General features: G+C 49.0%; 1 long non-coding RNA gene across 2 annotated transcripts in view; it reads left to right on the top strand.

The window, feature by feature from the left end:
* The window catches only part of LOC123783545 (uncharacterized), a 96,867-nt gene that overhangs the window by 47,822 nt on the left and 30,275 nt on the right, over nucleotides 1-18,770 (top strand). For both annotated transcript variants that reach the window (XR_006777232.2, XR_006777231.2), the window contains 2 exons: nucleotides 5,702-5,850; nucleotides 5,947-6,135. This is a non-coding gene — a long non-coding RNA (uncharacterized LOC123783545). The remainder of the gene's footprint in view (nucleotides 1-5,701; nucleotides 5,851-5,946; nucleotides 6,136-18,770) is intronic.

The raw sequence follows: 18,770 nt of genomic DNA, 5'->3' as shown, positions 1-18,770 counted from the left end.
GTGAGCTCCGCTTCTTAGATGCTCCTGTACGTTCCTCACTTGTGTGTTAAAGCAGGAACACAAAGATGCGTTCTTTTCTGACTCGGTTTTGGCCAGAGACCACATCTGCCCTGTTTCAGTACATTTGTTGTCTGTAAGCCTTGTCTGTGTCCATATATGAACAAAGAATAAAATGTTAGACCTACCTGGAAGAGCATTAGTAAGAAATAGATCATTGGTTAAAGGCATGGGAAGTATAGTTGCTATGGAAACCAACTTTGTCCCGATTATGAGATGTCGTATTTAGCAGTCCCTCAAATCTGGATTTAGTCCCCAGCACTGCCTATTCCAAATCCTCCTCCTCTTGGTTCCTTAGCTAAAATACGTGTTGCTGCGGAGTTTCCAGGTTGACCCTTCAGGACCCTTCTGGTCTGCTGTAAATGGTCTTTTTTGTAGTCTCACCGGCCCAGAGCGCCATGTCCATTAAAGCTTTTTCTCCACGAGGCGTTCAGGTCACACCACGAAACTGCTCTTGGTTTCTAGGTTTTCATTCAGTAATTCCTTTCCTTCAAATTAACTTATGCTATGGGAGAATTCAGGGATAAATCACTCTAATTGCTTCCTCTCCTTTAATTCAGTCAATAACTCTTAATTATGGTCATTTTACATATACAAATTCAGTCATGATTCATAGGGAATTCAGAGAAATGCCAGACTGAAGTACTGAGTCATTCACAAGAAAAGCAGTGTGCGTTCGTTCACTCAGGCGGTCTTCATGAGACGCTACTCTGCGTCAGAAGTTTTGGAAGCCTGTGGGGATGTCAGGGGAGCAAGACAGTCCTGACTGGTCTTTGCAGAGCTTTCTATACAGTGTGGAAAACACTGATGAGGTCATCCCAGAAGACTTCTGGTGAGTTCTCTGGTAGGGGAAGTCCAGAGAATGTTGTGGAATACCTGGAAGCTAGAGAGTTATGGAGGGCTTCCTGGAAGAAGGGGTATTAACCCATGGCAGAAGGGGAGAACAAAATGATGTCAGGAGGGCTATGGGGCAGAAGCCAAATGGTGAGAGCCAGATGATGGAGAGACTGATAAACCTTTCCAAGGTGTTTGGATTTTTTTAACAATAAGTCTAGTTAATATCCATCCCTACGCATAGTTATAATTTTTTATTTTCTTGTGATGAGAACTTTTAAGATCCACTCTTTTAGCAACTTTTAAATATATGGTACAATATTATTGACTATACTCACCATACTGTAGATTACATCCCCAGGATTTTTTTATTTTGTAACTGGAAATTTGTAACCTTTGACCACCTTTACCCATTTCACCCACCCTGGCTCCCACCTCATTTTATTCCAAGATTTTATCTTAGGAGCAAATACCAGTCAATGAAAGATTTTAAGTATGTGTGTGTAAGGGGGCTGGTGGCCACACTTAGATTATATGTTAGAAAAGTTATTCTAGCTGAAATGTGGAGCAGGACTGAGGGGAACACAGACTGGACATGAGTTCAAAGGTAGGTGTGGTGTGGCCCTGGCTTCTACTGGGGCAGGGGAGCCCGAGGGATGTGAATGCAGCCGAGAGAGGTTACATGGATAAGACTTGTTGGAAATTGGTTGTCAGGGGTACAGGAAGGAGAAGAACCTAGTTTTCTGTCTTGAGTAGAGGGGCAAATGGCAGTTTCATTTAGTGAAACAGGGAGTACTGGACGCGAGGTAGATTCTCAGAATGGCCAGGGGGAGGAGTGTTTCTCCTTTGGGCGTGCTGAATTTGGGACATCTAACGCATGGAAGATATGTCAGTGAGCGTCTGGAGGTAGAAGCCTGGTGCTCTGAAGAGAAGTCTGGGCTGGAGACGCAAGTTAGGAGTCACCCTCCTGTTGAGGGTAAATTGATGTTTTGGGAGTGGTCAACAGCTCCCAGAATGCAGAGGGAGCAGGAAGAGCAGCCAGGAAGGAGCCCTGAGGCCCCCCATCGTTAAGGAATCGTTAGAGGAGTCAGAAGCCAGCTGATGAGACCAGTCAGAGGGGGAGAGAACCAGGAGAGCCACTGTGGAGCCACGTGGGAGAAGCTTCTGGAAAGGGTGCACGTGGCACAGCGTGCATGTTGCTGAGAAGGACTGATGTGGGATTTAGTAATGGGTGACCCCTGTCAGGTGGGGTCCTGGTGGAGTGACTGTGGGCTTCAGGGAGTTCACAGTGAGTAGAGGTGAGCAAGTGGAGACAGTGAGTTTATAAAGTTAAACTGCCTCTTGTGAATTGGAGGCTAGGGGTGAGGTGGGAGCTGGAGGGGCCGGTGTGATGAGGGAGTGCTGTTCTGTTTTTGGAAAGGGGTGGTTGAGGGTGTTTCACTACTCATGGAAGTTATCGCACAAAGAATGAAGGCTGAGGGATCAAGAGGGAGTAGTCGTAGGGAGTGGAGTCCCTAAGAAGGCAGCCAGAGTTAATCAGTTATCGTGCCCTTCCTTATGCGGGAACTGTTCTAAGACCATTGTCCCATTTACACAGCCTCACGGAGAGAGGGACTGCTGTTAGGATCCCATTTTTTGAGTTGGGGAAACTGAGGCACAGTTGGGCACTAGGAGGAACCAAGGCCATGCAGGAAGTGGCAGAGCTGGGATTCATATCCGAGTGTTTGTCTTGAGACTTGCAGTGTTAGCCCTGAGGCCTTGTCGTGGGATCCACAGCTGGAGACTGAAGTAGGAGGTGTCCCACCCTACCCTGGTGACTGAAGAGGGTGGGGATGGAAGCAGGTGTCAGCTTGGTGGGTGTTACCCGTGTCCTAGAAATGCCCTAACAGCTTACCCCAATCTGGGTGGCTTACAAACCACAGGGGTTTATTCTCCTGCAGTTTTGGAGGCTGGAAGTCTAAACAGGCCATCAAGGTCTGACTTCCCAAGAAGGGGCTCCCTGGCGTGGGGCTGCACGCCTCCACTGTCTGCCTCTGTCTTCACGAGGCCGGCTTCTCTGTGTCCCAAACCTCTCTCGGCCTTTCTCCTAGAGAGACACCTGCTGTGGGATCTAACGCTCACCCTAAATCCAGGGTGGATCTCATCTTGAGATCCTTAATTTAATTACACCTGCAAAGACACTTTCTCCAAATAAGGTCATGTCCACGGGTTTGAAGATCTGGGCACATGTTGGGGGGCCACGATGTGACCCGCTGCAGCTAGAAAATCGAGGGAGCCCTGCCTAAGGGATTCCAAATCCTCTGTGAAGGAGGAACGTGAATAATTTTCTGAGAGTGAACTCAGAGGTAGAGGGATCAGGTTTCTGAGGAGAATGGAGAAATCTTGCAGTAATTATTACCGGCATCTGCAGTCGGGTCGGTAGGAAACTGCACGTTTGTGCAGAACGAGTCGGCTCTCACGCACTTACCATCCTGTGATCTCCTCTAGCCGCCATGAGCCGCCTGGGCACACAGGCGGAGAGCTGACCGTTGACACGACTGAGTTACGGTGTGCGGGGACGGGGCGTGAATGCCAAGGAAGGGCAGAGACAGACAAGGTTTAGGATGTTGGCAAGTGGTGGTTTTCTAGAGAAGGCCATAGACGTGAGGGCAGATGTGCATGGAAGTGAAGTCAGAAGGGGCGAATGGGTGGGTCACAGCAGACAGGACTTTGGGAGGACTGGGTGAACCGGCTGTCCTCATACAGGTCATTCTCAGAGCTTGCGGGTGGACCGGCTGTCCTCATACAGGTAATCCTCAGAGCCTGCGGGTGGACCGGCTGTCCTGATAGGGTTTATTCTCAGAGCGTGCGGGTGGACCGGCTGTCCTCATACAGGTTATTCTCAGAGCGTGCGGGTGGACTGGCTGTCCTGATACAGGCCATTCTCAGAGCATGTGGATAAGCTGGCTGTCCTGATACGGGTCATTCTCAGAGCGTGCGGGTGAGCCAGCTGTCCTCATACAGGTCATTCTCAGAGCGTGTGGGTGGACCGGCTGTCCTCATACAGGTCATTTTCAGAGCGTGTGGGTGGACCGGCTGTCCTGATACAGGTCATTCTTAGAGCGTGCAGGTGGACCGGCTGTCTTCATACAGGTCATTCTTAGAGCATGTGGGTGGACCGGCTGTCCTCATGCAAGTTATCCTCAGAGCGTGCGGGTGGACCGGCTGTCCTGATACAGGTCATTCTCAGAGCGTGTGGGTGGACCGGCTGTCCTGATACAGGTCATTCTTAGAGCGTGCAGGTGGACCGGCTGTCTTCATACAGGTCATTCTTAGAGCGTGTGGGTGGACCGGCTGTCCTCATACAGGTCATTCTTAGAGCGTGCGGGTGGACCGGCTGTCCTCATACAAGTTATCCTCAGAGCGTGCGGGTGGACCGGCTGTCCTGATACAGGTCATGCTCAGAGCGTGTGGGTGGACCGGCTGTCCTCATACAGGTTGTTCTCAGAGCGTGCGGGTGGACCGGCTGTCCTCATACAGGTTGTTCTCAGAGCGTGCGGGTGGACCGGCTGTCCTGATACAGATCATTCTCAGAGTGTGCAGGTGGACCGGCTGTCCTCATACAGGTTGTTCTCAGAGCGTGCGGGTGGACCGGCTGTCCTCATACAGGTCATTCTCAGAGTGTGCGGGTGGATCGGCTGTCCTCATACAGGTCATTCTCAGAGCATGCGGGTAAGCCAGCTGTCCTGATACAGGTCATTCTCAGAGTATGCGGTATTGGGTTGTATTGTTTTACATGAAGAAAAGAATCTGGTTGCTGCAGAAGTAAAGAGAAGGTTGAGAGTGGTGGAAAAGTCAAAGAAAAGAGAAGGCAGGAGTCTGGATAGGCCATCCGTGTGGACACAGAGCCCACGGGACAGTGGCAAGGCCAGGGTGGAGGAGGTTTCTAAGGGCGTGGCGTTGGACTGGCTCCAGGACCGCGGGTGGCCAGAGGAGCGGCTGAGGCTGGGCGTAGTGATTGCCTTGGAACACCGTACATCCCTGTAGGTTGTCCAGAGACAGAACCGATGGGGTGAGTGTGTGTGTGTGTGTCTGTGTGTGTGAGAGAGAGAGATACAGAGAGACAGAGAGAGATAGAAAGATGAGGGGAGGTCTAGGAGGGGGAGGAAGAGAGATTTAGTATAAGGAATTGACCCCCACATGACAGACGCTGAGTTCAGACCAAGGAGAGCCGGTTGTATAATTCTAGTCTGAGTCCGAGGGTGTGAGAATCGGGAGTCAGTGATGTAAGTTCCAGTCCAAGTACAAATTCAAAAGGCAGGAGGCCGATGTCTTGGCTCCAGGTCAGGCAGAGAAGAATAACTCTGCCTTACTCTGCCTTTTATTCCACTTACACCTTTGATCGGACGAGGCTCCCTCACATGGGGGAGGGCAGTCTGCTTTACTCAGTCCGCCCATTCAAACGTTAATCTCATCCACGCACACCAGAATAATGTTTGACTAAATATCTGGGCTCTCATGACTCAGTCAAGTTGACCCATGAAATTAACCATCACAAGTACCTTGATTACATGCATCGTCCTAATATATTGGTCTTAGTCTCCTCAATTATAAAATGAAGCGTGAACAAGATTATCTCTAAAGGTCCTTCTAATTATAACTTTTGTGTTTTAAAGCAGAAGTCCAAGTCCTTGGTGTGGAAACATCTTAACAGAGTATAATTCAGAAATGGCCCCTGTGAATCCACAGATCTTAGAAACTGATGATTATACTCAGGGTCTGACTGTTACTCTCTCCTTACCTGCCTTTTTTTTTTCCCCCAATCATAAAGTTTTGATAGAACACCTTTAACAGTACAGCTCTAGGAGCCTCTCATTAACCCACAGTTCCAGAAGGTTCCAGGACGGCAGGTCCCAGCTCTGGTTGTAGACGCTCTGCTTTCACTGAACATAGATGATGGCTGGAGCTGTCCCTTCTCAGGTGAGTTTCTCGTACGGGTTCCCGTAGCAGACTTGCCCTCGGGGAATGCGTTCCAAGTCACTACTGAGGCTTGAAGTCTTTCCCTTTGTTTAACAGGTGTGTGTGCCTGACATAAAGCCCCCCCCTCCCCTTCCCGGAGGCAGAGCCTGGGGTGAGATGGCACTTGGCAGTGGGCACGTGGCTCTGCCTTGGGCTTCAGGACAGGAGAGCGTACCCAGAGCAGCACTAGTGTCCTCGGTGCGCACAGTGCCAGCTGGATGGGTTCCACGGAGAGCAGCCACAATGGTCAGTGTCTTCCCAGGTTGGGACAATTTGTCTTTCCTGCACTCGGAGTGCCCTTCCTCTATTTTTTCACCTGATGACTTAACACATCCCCTGAAGTCCAGACTCCTCTGTGTGGCCTTTCTCTACTTCCCTCCCCGCCCGCGGCACCCGGACCAGGGGCCCTGCCTCTGTCACAGCCCGGGGCGCTCCTGCCGCGGTGCTGTCCGCGCGGAATTGCGTGTCCTTTATTTCTGTCTCCCCCACACAATGACTAACACAGAAGATGTGCTGCATTAATTGAGACGGAAGTCATTTTATTGTGGGCTTGGATGAATTTGTCCTTCTCTTGGTTGTTGCCACATCGAGCAGCTCTTTGATGCAGGTCATGGTGCTGGCAGCGGGAGAGTCACGATAAACACGACCCACGAGGTCCTGACCCTCGCGAGGCATGTGTGCAAGCAGCAGAAACTGGCTAGACGGAAGGGAAAGCCATGGGGAACAAGAGAGGGAGTGACTGCCATCTGTAATTAGGGAATAAGTAAGACACTGACGGGTGTCCCTACTTCAGTGAAGAGGAACACGGACCCTTTGTCCGTTGGTGACGCGGGAGGGAACTAGGGGATTCTTCAGCAGCGGTGCGGGGTGGAGAAAAGGGCTCCCCCCGCCTCGAGAGGCGCGTGGGCTCGTGCAGGGACCTGCCCTGGTCCCCTGGTCCCCGCCCAGAGCGCGCCGCGGGGGAGGGGAGGTGCAGCAGGAGCATCGTGAGTGGAGGGGACGGTACCGTCCGGGGATAACGTAATGGCAGGAAAGACACAAGGGTGTAGGTTTGAGGTGTTTTAAGATAAACTTCGGTTTGGATTTGCTGATGTGATCAGGTTTGTGGGCATGGACGGTAAAACGGGGCAGGCGTGTCTCTGAGGTCAGTGATGGGTGGCCGTGCACCGATCTGGGGAGACCCGGGAGGAGAGAGGCTTCAGAGGTGGGTTAGACATGGGACGTGGGGCTGTGCACCCAGCGGTGCTATTTCCTCACCGAGATGAGGTGACATCCTTCACCAGGTGAGCGTCCATTCTCCTCGTGACCGTGACGCTGCCTTGCTGGGTAGGGATAATCGCCTCTCTTGTCGGTCACTACTTCTTGGATTTCTGCTTCTTTCTGGCACCAGTGGATTCCTGTTCATCTGTGCTTTTTGTTTTCTGAAACTTGTTGGTTGTGCTAGTTACTATTTGCTTTGTTTTGTGTTTTTTTGATGAGATTTAAAATTCTGTGGCCGCGCCTGGATCAGCATATCATGTTCTGGGGGCGAGAGCCGCAGGGCGGTGGGCTGTGTGATGTGGGAGAACCGATTGTCGGGGTTGACACGGGTCTTCTTGAAGGTTCAGAGGAGACAGGTGTTAGAGAAAGAGCCTGTGTAAGCGCCATGTAGAGAAAAGGGATGGAGGTGAGTGTAGACAGAGGCCAAGTTTTGCCACGCACTGCACAAAAAGTGACATCATCTCCACCCTCCACAGACTTTGAGTCTGGATGCCGCGACTCTGGAGGCCGCTCCGGTGTGCTTGCTGGGCTCAGGTCCGCGTGCACGAGAGTGGGGCTGCCCAAGGGGCCTGTGCTTATCGGGGTTACATTAATTCTTTGCTGTGAAATAAATTATTCATACCCAACGATGTATATAAAATATATACACAGTTTAAAGCACGTAATTACAATCATAAAATAAACAGTCAAGTCTCAACTAGTCAGCTGAAAATGAGAACACTGCCTGTTCCTTTGACAGCTCTTGGGTTTTCGTCCCCAGCCTGTGTGGGCGACCCTTGCCCCCTTAGCTTTCTGTATGGCTAGATCTCAAATGCAGCTATCCCGAAATAATCTGTTACCTAGCTTTGCTTATTTTTAAACTTCTTATAAATGGACATATATTCTCTTTGTTCCCTCGTGATTGTATTTTCTGAGATTTATCCAGGCTTTCAGAGGTGCAACACTTCACTTACGTTTATGGATGTATACTGCTCCATGGTAGGAAAATACCGCAATTTACTACTACATCCTGCCTCTGATGGGCACGTGGTCCGTTTCCACGCCTTCTCATTTATAAACAATGCTGCGGAAGTAGTCTTCTATCTCCTGGCGCAAGAGTTTTCAGATCATATACTTGGGAATGAGATCGCTGCATCTTAGGTGATACTCCTATCACCAGGGTATGCTTCATTGCTTTCGAAGCGATTCTTCCCCTTTCGGATTGCGTTTTCATTACTGATAATCCCAGAGACTTTGCAAACACGAAGCAGAGCTCCTGCCTGGTCACCCCCACAGAGAGAGCTACGGTGCAGGAAATGGGGGGACACACTCCAGGCCAGTGAGGCTCTGGCCGCACATTTTCCTCGTTCCGTGTCTTGGTTTTCTAACTCCTGTTCTCAGACAGGAGTATCTCTTACCACATGGAGGTGTTTGGGGGGCTTCCCGGAGGCTGAGAATGTCTGAAAGCAGGAGGTGTGGGGTTAGAGGCGGAGAAGGCAGAGGGGGTTGGGGAGTCTGGAATGCCTGTCAAGCAGTGGACGGGAGGAGGGTGACTTGCACACGTTTGCCCGTAATTCCTGGCCCAGAGTGGGAGGATTCTGCAGCTGGGAGCTGCCATAGTCACTGTGGGACTGCTGTGAGCATCTTTTATCCTGAACGTACACAGAAGTGTGGGATCAGCACCGGAAGTTGCGCTGTCCTGACACTCGGGCCGCTGTGCTTCCTGGAACACCAGGCGGCACCTGTCCACCCTCCCTTTCCCCGGAGGCTCAGCCACGAGCCAGTCACGTTAGAAAAAGAGCCTCTAATCCTCACAAGACCCCTGAAGCGTAGGGATGTGCTAACTTCAGGGATGAGAACGGAGGTTCGGGGTGGGGGGTAACTTGCTTCTAGGTGGCCGAAGCAAAGCGTCCCCGCTGTCTGATTTCACCTGTGCCCTTTTCTCCTGGTGTCTGCCCCTGCTCTTCAGTCTCTGGTCCTTTCTCAGCCTGTGGCCCTCAATAAGGGCTTTAGATGCAGAAGAAACCGTTCACATAAGCACTTATGTAACAGTGAAAATCCCCGTGTGGACCTCGTCCATTCTAAGAGCAGCGTTCCAGACCACACAGGGTCATTCTCCCTTGACATTATTATTGTCACTGTCTTTGTATCTGTCTCCTAAGTCAGCTCTCATGGCCTGTGGGTTTAGCCGGCCCCACAACTCACATGTGACTAGAGTTAGGCGGGTTTCGGCTGTAAAGCTTGCTTCGCTGTCTTGTGGGCCCTCTGTTATTTTGCTTGTGTCCTATTTTGCTGGCAGAGAGCACATTCCCGTCCTCTAACGCTCGGGGCTCTCACTGGAGGCTTTCCTGGGATGTGCAAACTCACAAACTCACACGCCCCCTGGCTCTGACGTTTGTCTCAGAGAAGCAGTCAGGCTTGGCAGCACACCCAGCATGCCGATGTCCCGATCCCTGGGGACACTGCCGTCACGGCCTCTCAGGCCCTTCACCTGTCCAAGGACACCTCAGCCTGCTGACGGGGGGTCAGGGGCAGAGCGAGGCCATATCACTCAAATGTGGGGAAGATAGGAACATTGGTCTCCTCCTGGTGAGGCTCGGGGCATCCTGTTGCTGCCACGTGGGATGCACCAGGAGGAAAAGTGGTTCAGAACTTTCTTCCGCACAACCTTCCTGCTGCTTCCCACGCCGGGGCCCCTCCCCTGGTTCTCCAGTGGACCCCGCAGACGTTGGGAATGTCAAGGCCATGATCTGAGGAGTTGTTCTCTATGGCCAACCCCCAGACACTAAGTTGAAATGGAAAGAAATCCTAAACTCTTCTCGTAAGGGTCATGCCACAGGAGGACAAATATGAAGGGCCTTTGGCTTCAGTTCTCTGTGCAGCTGGCTGCCCTGTAGTCCTGAATCCTCTGCTTTCAACCTGGGGAGAGAATCTCAGAAAATAATCAAGTTTTCTGAGGATAGCAATAGACAAGACAGCAGAGGTTTTGCGGGGTCTAGAACGGGCTGCAAACGTTTTTGGCAGAGGGTCAGATAGTAAATGTTTCAGGTTTTGTGGCCCTTCTGTCTCTGTGGGACATAAATCTTTGTGCGGATTTACAATCCTTTAGAAAATACAAACACCGTTCTTAGCTTGGGATCCTTACATGGCTGGGCCACAGGTGGATTTGGCCTGTAGCCTGCCAACCCCAGCCCTATGAGGACACCATCAATTTTAGAGCCACGAAGTAGCAGAGAACACACAGCCAGGATCTTCATGTGGGAAAACCTGAGAGGAAGCCATGAGCAGAAATAGCAGGATCAAGCATGAGTCGTGAGGAAATCATTTCTGGAGAATAGAGTGAACGAGGGAAGGGAAAGGAAGAAGAGTGTCGGGAGCACATTTGAGCATCTGGGGAAGTGGGGTGATTGAGGCAGAGTCCCTCCTAGGTCAGTACACACCCTGCTGTGTGGCCGACCAGGTCTGTGCGGGGACTTCAGAGAGAATTTGCTCCCTTCTGTGGTCATAGCTACATCCCTCTTTCAACCGTGTCCCATCACCGTCCTTCACTCACCTTCCTGCCGCGTTCCAACGCCATTGGTTTCGTGCTCCTTCAATCAGTTATCAGGATAAAAGAGAGAGAGAGGGAGGGAAGGAGGGAATCATTGTCAGTTGGCAGGGGTGGGTAGGAAGACGGTAGGAGCTGTGGGAAGCTCTCTGTGGATTGAGAAGTAAATGCAGGAAACCAGCCTTGTCACTTTAATCAAAATACGAACCGTTTTCTTCCCCAGATCATCAGAAAATATTCTAGGCAGAGAAGGAGAAAAGTCAGAACGTGAGCTGAGAGGTAATACGAGTCCAAGAGAAAATGAGGAAGGACACTCACGTGCTAGCCCAGGGGGAACACAGGTGAACAGGCTACTCTTTGCTAGAGGATAATTTGAAAGACAGATTTCTAAATACCCTAGAACTAGTGGCCATCCCAAGAAAGACCCATTTCCCCAGCATTCTGGAAGAGCCTGAACCCAGAGTTAAAGTATCTTGACTTTCGTCTTTAGCCGATTCCTTCCCAGCCGAGGCCTCCAGCCAGTTAGCTCACCTGAGTCTGTTTCCTCGTTGATAAAATGGAGATTACATGGGGGGTTTTCTGCTATTTCATTCCGTTGTTTGGATTTGCACATGGATACTAAAGCGCTTTGTAAAGCGTTAAGGGCTATGATTATGACAGAGATATTATAGTTGCAGTATTTTATTCATGTTTATTCGTGTTTCAGTAGTCGGTTGACTTTACTTATACGCCGCGGGCTGTGTACTGGGATTGACGGGTTTCCCAGGGACGACCGCCTGGCAAATGTCTGCTGAATCGGACCGTGATAACATGATTCAGTCATTTCTCAGGGATCCAGTCTCTACGGTCCTCAGGCTATGAAAAGAAGAAACATTAAAACCAAATGTATCAAGGACAGGACCCAATTCACCTGTGGGCTTCCTCACTCCTGCTTAGCTGGTCCCCTAGCCGTGTCTTCAGGGAAAGCAGCAGAGTTGCCACTAATAGCGTCTGGAGAGCTTGGGGTCCCCATAAAAGCAGCCAGTTCCCGTCAGAACACCGGAGGGGAACAAGGGATTCAGGAAGAGAGGACAGGTCTTCTGCACCTGGCTTTACCGCGGTGACGGAGGCTGGTTTGTTCTGCCCAGATGTAGGGTGTTTGAGAGATGGCAGCCTGTGACCTTCCTTCCTTTGACTTCACTCCTGGTACCATGTTTCCCAAACACATATTCTTAGAACAGGATCCCGATAAGCCCTCTTGAAGCTGTTACGACGTAGACAGATAAGTTTCCACCAAAAATTCACACTCCCCTTCCAAGGGCCACCTTTCCTGACGGCCTGTATCTGGATGGGCCTGGGGACCGACGGTACGTGAGTGGATTGACGTGTGTCTCTTACAGGCTGAGGTGGTTAAAAAACATTTTGTCCGCTTTCTTTTTTCTTGTGTGCTGCTTACTTGATATTGATGTCAGCAGTGATGCTGGAAACCAAGTCTTGAAGATGAAATGGTCACAAAAATGGAAGGAAATGGGGCATCTGGGTCACTGCGTGGAGGAGAGCTGCCCGGTTGGGAACACCTACAATGGGACTGGAATGTGAGCAGCAAGCCACATTCCCCTGGGATTTGGGTTTTTCTGGGGCCGCAGCTATTATGATGCAGATTATTAGGGCCACTGATCTTCTCAAACCTTCCCAGATTATTCTGTTCTATGTAAGTGGGATCAGCTAGACTTTTCTAGTGAGCTCGTCCACTCCCTCCTCTCCCTGGATTCTTCCTACCCTCCCTGCCGTCATGTCCTCAGATGAATAATGACAGCAGCAAAGAGCAGAGGGAACAGAACAACAATGGTTGTTTCATTCATGGATTCCTTTATTCACCCATTCGCTTCTTTCCCTCTGCATGACGGGACTGCACGGCCATAGCCCAGGGGTTGGATGGGAGCCAGGGACGGGTGTTTGCAGGAGCCTGGTCTGAGCTCTTGTGCTGGGTGGCAGGAAGGGCCGTAAGTTTCCACGGCAGGACTTCATATTGAGAGCTGAGAGGAAGAGTGTTGTTTGTCACCGCTTTACGCCCAGGGAATTTGTTTCTTTTTCATTTCTTACGTTCCGTTTGGCAGCGTGCCCTTGAAATGTAGGATTTGTCAATGACCTTACGGTCATTACCTGGTTTATCAAATTGGCTCCGGAAGACCAGAGAGTTGTTCCCACCTAAAATCATGCTGTGTGCCTGGAGCCCAAGTTTAAATACTTGGATAGAAGAAAAACTGAGAGCCCAGGCCTTGAAGAGGCTGAAGTCACCCATACACGGCAAAGAAATAAAGATCTAGAAAAGAAAACCAAACAGAAATAGGCACTTACAAAAGCACACCAGACTTGTCCCTGAGATCTCATAATTTTCCCACTTAAGTGCGTTGTGCTCACAGGTTCACTCCCAAGATCAAGTAGTTTGTACTTGGGGCGTTTGTAACTTGAGTAGTAGACTTTGGTAAGCCTGGTTTCTAAGCAAGAAAATCCCTCCACCGTCACGTAAGTGATTAAGAGGCTTAACTGGAATGGGAAGCCGGCGTGAGGGCTCCCTCAACAGCTCCTATCACTCGTTTATACAGGAAACAGAGAATCCCACCCGTCCTGAATAAGCCTTTCACTTTTCCACCGCCGAACACGTGGCTCTTCCGGGAAGAGCCTCTTACTTGATGTGCCGGATTCTGACAGGCCTCTCGTTGGAATCCTGACTCTGCCACTTACTGTCTCTGGGACTTGGGGCAAGTTACCTCAGTTTCCCTGTCAGTCGTGGGGATAATCATGTGACCTACCACAGAGAGTTGCCAGAGGGATTCCATGAGCTGATAGACGTACATCATTACAACAGTAACTGCTAAATTACAATTCGTTGTTATTGTCCTTTTTCTGCGGTAGGTTAAATGCATTTCCTCCTTTTTGGGCTTTTGTTAGACAGGAACACCGCTGATCGTGCACTCGGACATTTTTATCAGAATACAGCTGACCCGCCACGTGACTTTCAGGTTAGGACATACTGACTCGACGAGTCTATACGTCATGCCACGCTCACACCGGACAAGGCTGTTACAGTACCCTGACTGTGTCCCCGATGCTGTGCCTTCCACCCCCGTGACTTTCTCATCCCATAGCTGGAAGCCTGGACCCCCTCCCCCCCAGCCATTTTGTCTACCGCTTCACCCCCTCTCTGGGAACCATCAGCTTGCCCTCTGTGTTTATAAATCTGATTCCACTTTTTATTTGTTTATTCATCTTCTTATTTTTTAAATTCTACATGTATATGAAATCATATGGTATTTGTCTGTCTCCGTCTGACTTACTTCACTTAGCCTGATACCTTCACGGTCCACCTGTCTTGTTGCAAATGCTGTGTCCTCAGACACTTTTCAGGTTCTGGCCGAGAGCGTGTTCCCAGCCCTGGATGTCCGTAGCCAGCCTTTGTCTTCCAGCAGCCACAGCCAGGGTCCAGCCTTTTCTCTTGAGTGGCAGCTCTTTGCCTGCACCTTCTCTCCATAGATTCTTTCCATCTTCCCTGGAGTCCTGGCCCCACCTTGCTGGCAATTATCCACATGCTAGTCCGAGCTTGGAGGTCTGGCTCAAGAGTTATAACAATGTATAGCATGTATGGACTCCAGTTAATAATGCCAGATTGTGTATTTGAAACCACTAAGAGAGTAGATCTTCAAAGAAGAAAAATTGTAAATGTGTGTGACGGATATTAACTAGACTTCTTGTGGTGATCATTTTGCAATAAATACAAATATTGAGTCATTAAAGAGTTATAACAATGAAGGAGATTTTAAAATTGGTGTGGGGATACTAAATACCTAACATTTTCCACAGCCAGCTCTGTGGCAGCAGACAGTTTAGTCCAGGAGCAAATTACAGAACAAGAGCTGTGATAATGCTACAGGCCATTAGAAAGAGGAGTAGCCCGCTGAGCCAGCGGCCCGAGGCTCCTTATGCAAGACAGATGCATGGGCCTTGTCTTCCCAGCTAACGGCTGCAACAAGCTAGCTGGACGGCATATGCAGTAGGTAGCATGTAACTACCCCGAGAAAGGAACTATTTCAAGTGTCCTTTGCACACAGGACTCTGAACATCTTTTGGGGGCATGTTTTCTAAGGACAAAAAGAACTCGGGAAATCAGTCGTTTCATTGTAGATGTTATAATTTTGAGATTATTGTATGTGTATTGTAGAATAAAGCAAATAAGCCAAAGCTATGGGTAATATTAGAATCCAAGGTTTTCACTATATATATATATATATATTTTTTTTTTTTCCCTGCAAAAACTTTATTGTTTCCGTTTGGTCCACAGTTTGGGAGAGGGCTCCAGGGGGTTTAAAAAGCTGCCTAGTGGCTGTAGGGAGAGGCTCAGGCACAAGCCTCGGCATTATCTCCTCCAGTGCTGTCCATGTTGTAGCAAATGTTGAGAACTCGTTCTTTCTGATAGCTGAGTAATATTCCATCGTATATATGGACCACAACTTCTTAATCCAGTCATCTGTTGCAGGGCATCTCGGCTCCTTCCACGATTTAGCTATTGTGGACATTGCTGCTATGAACATTGGGGTGCATAGGGCCCTTCTCTTCACTACGTCTGTATCTTTGGGGTAAACACCCAGTAGTGCAATGGCTGGGTCATAGGGTAGCTCAATTTTTAACTTTTTAAGGGACCTCCACACTGTTTTCCAGAGTGGCTGTACCAACTTGCATTCCCACCAACAATGTAGGAGGGATCCCCTTTCTCCACATCCTCTCCAACAATTGTTGTTTCTTGCCTTGTCTATTTTTGCCATTCTAACTGGCGTAAGGTGGTATCTTAGTGTGGTTTTGATTTGAATTTCCCTGATGGCTAATGATTTTGAACATTTTTTCATGTGTCTGTTAGCCATTTGTATGTTTTCATTGAAAAAGTGTCTGTTCATATCTTTTGCCCATTTTATGATTTATTTGTTTCTCGTGTATTGAGTTTGAGAAGTTCTTCGTAGATCTTGAATATCAGTCTTTTATCTGTAGTATCATTTGCAAATATACTCTCGGAGGAATAATTCTGACAAATCTGGGAGCTCATGGTTGATCAGTAATAAGGAGCTAAGCTCAAAATAGGGTGTTGGCTGGTCCCAGAGGCAGAGGGTGGCCAAGGAGATGGCTCCAAAGGTTGCGACTGGAAAAAAGTTTGGAGGTGGTCAGAGGCTGGTAGAAGGGATGTCCCTGGGTCTGTTCTGTCCAAACGCTGTTGAAACGAAGACAGATCTGCAGGACCACTGGGTGCACTGCTCCAGGTTTTCATTATATGAGAAAAGAAAAAATATGGAAACAAAGAAGTTTAATGGGGGGGGGCTATGATACAAATCTGAGTTAAGAATATCAATACAAGCACAAAGTTAGGTGTAATACAATCTGCACATAATCTGTATAAACTATAGCAAGTCTTATATATAATCTAATCCTTGGAGACTCCAAGTCTCTATTACATATCCATACATATGGGGGGTGGCGGGGAGAAGGGACAGAGAGAGAGAGAAAATGCAGGAGTTTGCTTTGTCCCATGAAAGGGCTTGGAAGCCGTCATGTTCCGGGAGCAATGAGCACACCCGACCTTCAGGTACTGTCTTCTAAAATACCATCCTCACGGAGGAATCAGGACTCCTTCAAGGAATGGCGAGGTCTAGGTTTGAGGCAGGGGATATTTAAGGCCAGCTCAAGATTTCTCACAGTATCAGAATGAGAGGAAATGCCAAAGACTGACTGGGTCCTGCCAAAAGAACCCAGATGAAGGGCTCTCACCAGCCAAGTTTGGGACAATATGAGCATCAAAAGAAGAAGGTTTGTGATTGATTGTATCAATAAAAATGTCAGCCTTAAATGATAAAATAAAAGAAAAGGAAAAACAAGAGAAAGGGGAAATAAGCGTGTCTTTTGCTATCATGGAGATTCTTAGGACACAGCTCTTATTCTGGAAATTCGTAGTTCAGAGGAGATAAGTGAGCTTTACCTTGTTCATTGTTTGTGTGGATGGGTAGGTTTTATGCTGCGGTAACAGGCAACCTCAGTGGCTTAAAGCAAGAATTTGTTTTTCACCTTCACTACGTATCACTCAGGTTGGCAGGTGTCATGCAGGTGTTCCCACCCTCCAGAGGGACTCAGCCAGTGAGAATGCTGCTGGACTCTGAGGCAGTCGGAAGGAAGGTGCTGGAAAGCACACCCACATGTCTGCTCCTATTTCATTAGACCAAACAAGTTTAACAGGCCATGTCCAAATTCAGGAGAGTGGAAAAGTTCAATCCCATGACAGCAGATTCTGTAAATCTGTAGGAAATCATCTCTCCTCTGCCCCGGGAGCAGAGTGGCTGATTTTGTGACTTGCTGTGGCTGATGAGGTGTGGGTGGCAGTGACAGTGACACTGGCCCAAAGCAGAGGCTCTGAGAGGCATGTCCCACTTTCCCTTTCTCCTTCACACTCATCCCATCTGGCGAAAGGAGAGCAGGCCCCCAGGAACCATGGCGTCCTCACTCGGACGTGGGGTTGGCAAACACGCGACACCGCCCTGTGGCCTGGACCTAGCCCAGCAGGGCTGCAGCTGAGCCAGCGCCAAATCGCAGCCAGCTCCGGGAGCAGGTGGTGTTTGTACTGATAGCCACCGTGATTTTGGATTGTTTGTTACTGAGGCTAAAGCTGACTAATACACCCATCAAGGACTCAGAAGGAAGGAAAAAAACAGAACGTTGGTGAGCAGCCCAAAGGACTCCCCCACTGCCTCCCAACAAAGGAGCCGTTGTGAGTCCCACAGGGGATGGTGCCCCCCAACACGTAGGAGGAAGGTGGTTAGGAACACAGTGTTTGGGTGAGGCCTCAGTATCACCCTCCGGACTCCTTGCTCTTTGCAAAGGGTTAAGGTACCTTTGAAACAGAGCTAATGTGGAGTCGGCCCAGTGCTGGTGGCCAGCTGCGGCTGCCTGCCCCTGGTGAGTCCGTGTAAGTGAGCATTGCCTTTGCGACACCTTGCCCAAAACATTCATCGGTGTTTACTCAGGACTTCAGTCCGAGGGCGTACGGGAGACGGGAGCCTGGTAAACACCAGCAGGAGAACCAGCACATCAGCAATGTGGTAATTTATAAGGCGATTGTTTGAGACGCCTCAAAACGTCATGACGCGGGATCAGCAGACGTCTGTATGGGGGGCTGTTCTGGTTTAAAAGTGACGAAAGGTAGAAAACAAATGTGGCGCTTATGCCTTGATACGACTCTAGTCTGAAAAATACTATAAAAGCCTCTTGTTCAGTTTGGGAAATCTGACTACAGCTGGGACATTGGGAGCTACCAGGATATTTTTGATAATATTCCTGGACAGGATAAAGGTATCAAGGCTATTTGGAGATTTTTTTTTTCTTATTAAAGGAGATGCAGGCTAGCAGCTGAATATCATGATATCTAACCCAGTTTCAAGTGGCTCAGCAAAAAAATTTATGCAGGTAAACACATACCCATATAATGTTTACAATTAAGGGAAAATGTTGACATTTCTTGAATCTAAGTGATGGGTATACAAGTATCTTACTCTGTCAAATTTATATTTGAAATTTTCCATAGTAAAAAAAGCTGGAAACAAAACAAAGCAAGATATGGGGACGGGGAGGGTGTGAAATTCAGATCTATGCCCAAAATGCTGCCCTGGTCCCAAGGTGCACGAGGTAAGTATGGCCGTGATTTGTTTTCTCTTCCCTCCTTCTGGGCTGTTTCATTTCAGTGACTCAGAGCTTGAACGGTTGCTGTTGGCCTTCTTCATCCTGCATCCTTTTCCCTTCCCAAAGAACCATCCATTGATTAGGGAGAGAGATCAATAATCACACTTTACTTGACTTACGGTCCCTCTGGAGAAACCATATCTTACTGGATGGCCTGGTGCTTCTTAGTTTTAGAAAGAACATTATATATATATAAGATGCATGTACTTGACCTTGATGTGTTATTGTTTTTCCTGTATTCCAAACTATTCTGCCTCGTTGGACAAGCCGTTTCCCTTCTTCAAGGTTAATTTCACGTTTGCTCCAGAGCATGTCTGTTCCTGATGCCTTCAGGGTCTGATCTGGT

This window comes from Ursus americanus, chromosome 2, assembly GCF_024610735.1.
Source record: "Ursus americanus isolate L20-20 chromosome 2, mUrsAme1.1.p, whole genome shotgun sequence".
Lineage (NCBI taxonomy): Eukaryota > Metazoa > Chordata > Mammalia > Carnivora > Ursidae > Ursus > Ursus americanus.
This window is presented reverse-complemented; position numbering and strand designations above follow the sequence as displayed.